Raw genomic sequence first — 1,868 nt, 5'->3', positions numbered from 1 at the left:
TCCTCGTATAGTGGTTGTGTGAGTTACTGCGCATTATCTTCTCAAATAATTAGAGTCGTGGGGTTATCGTGTGAGAGCTTGTAAATAAAATTAGAGCCAATGATGATTCACCTTGATCCTAGAGTATATATACGAAAACGTTTTGCTAATTCAAAGCCGTCAGCGTTGACGCGTTTGCCAAGGGGTCTTGAATCTTGAGACAGAAAAAATAATTTTGGCAAGGGGGGTTGTAAACAGGAAACAAGGGAGTGATACAGAAATTAGTCACCCCTCATTTCCTTGGCCACTTGAATTAGGAAAAAAATGCTATCGAAATAACTTGAATAACGCCATCATTGAAAAAATTATGAGGTTGCACCTTCATGCTAAAATCAAAAGGTATTGTTTATTGAAGATCACTACATGTTACAAGCACGACATTTTGGCAAATCGTTTAATCGCTTAGGATGCGCAGCAGCAATTATTCTTCTCACAGTAGCTTCTTTCAAAACTGTAGCCAGAAATTTGACAAGAAGTCTTGCACCAATTAATATTGATTGACGTATCGTCCTCGCATAGCCGAGATTTTCCACACACATCTATCAATGAAGTGGTACCTACACCCAACGAAGTATTGCATTCCATTTCAGATTAGCAATGTAGTTTAAATTACACAAGTTACTCAAGACAGTCTCGAAAAGTAAGGTGTGTTTATGTTTATCTAAAATTGGATTGATATAAACAATTGAGTGTACCTTTGTTTCTCCCAGTTGCGTGGCATGGCAACAAAGTGGTAGACATGAGAAGAATTACCAAGCACATGGTACTAGTGTTGTTCTTGATAAGTGCCATGAGAAATGGTTTCCTATTTCTTTTTTCGCCTATAGCAATATAGTCCTGACGGCTGGTATTTCTCCTTCTATGTGAGTAGTTGTGGTGGTATTATATAGAGACACTGTCAAATCTCAGAAAATCTTCCTAAATATGGAGGTATATTATATTTGAGGTTATCTTTCTCATTCTATCCGAGTCCTATTATCAACTAATATTGTTATAAGAGTTATTGAAATATGTACCAAAATATTTCTTGTGGCAACTGGTTATTAATGCTCCTTATTTTTGATATATATCAAAACACTATTACTGTTATGAAAGTTATGTATATGCCAAAATGTATCTTGTGGATAACTGATTATTAAATGACTCCTTGTTTTTGGTATATACCAAAATAGTGATATTATTATATGAGTTATAATATATACCAAAATATATCTTGTGGATAACTGGTTATTAAAAGCCTGCCTGTTTTTTATATATACAATTTTGTAATACTATAATAAGAATGAATATATACCCAATTTTATTTTTTCATATAATTTTATATTACATGCCTTTTTGTTTTATATACCAAAATAGATCTCATCTGAAACAGCCTAGGCTTCAATGTTTTATGTATCACACTTTTACTTCAAAAGTTCCTCCATTATTTTTTTTGCTTTATTTTATCTTGCTCCGGAAAAGGTGATTTTGTACACATAACCTTTATCCCCCTCCCCCCAAAGTTATTTTAAGATGAACTCAAGGTAAAATGGTGCACTGCTGATTAAATATACGTATGAAAATTAAACTTTAATTATGCTATAAAATTGTGATGCAAAGGTGCATGTATCAAAGAGCCACATATCGGCCATGGTGCTTTGATGGAAGATTGGGTGCCTTGAAAATATCTTATGGAACTGTGATGGACTTTGACAACATGCCAGCGGGAGCAGGAGCAGACGAGAAGATGGTATGTGCAAGTATGTTCCGTACGCAGCAGCAGGCACCCCGGTTGAAGTTGTTGAGGCAAGTATGAAAAAATTGAAGATTGGGTGGGAGGTGAACGATTG

The 1,868-nt window shown here is 35.0% G+C and overlaps 1 long non-coding RNA gene across 1 annotated transcript; it reads right to left on the bottom strand.

The window, feature by feature from the left end:
• Nucleotides 1-366: 366 nt before the first annotated feature.
• On the bottom strand, nucleotides 367-1,031 carry LOC123431375. Its single transcript, XR_006623095.1, has 2 exons — nucleotides 735-1,031; nucleotides 367-596 (listed from the first exon to the last, which is right to left on the bottom strand). It is a non-coding gene; the product is annotated as an uncharacterized LOC123431375 (long non-coding RNA).
• Nucleotides 1,032-1,868: the final 837 nt, after the last annotated feature.

Source organism: Hordeum vulgare, chromosome 2H, assembly GCF_904849725.1.
Source record: "Hordeum vulgare subsp. vulgare chromosome 2H, MorexV3_pseudomolecules_assembly, whole genome shotgun sequence".
NCBI classification, from domain to species: domain Eukaryota; kingdom Viridiplantae; phylum Streptophyta; class Magnoliopsida; order Poales; family Poaceae; genus Hordeum; species Hordeum vulgare.
Note: the sequence above shows the minus strand (reverse complement) of the source record. Positions and strands in the feature narration are given on the sequence as shown.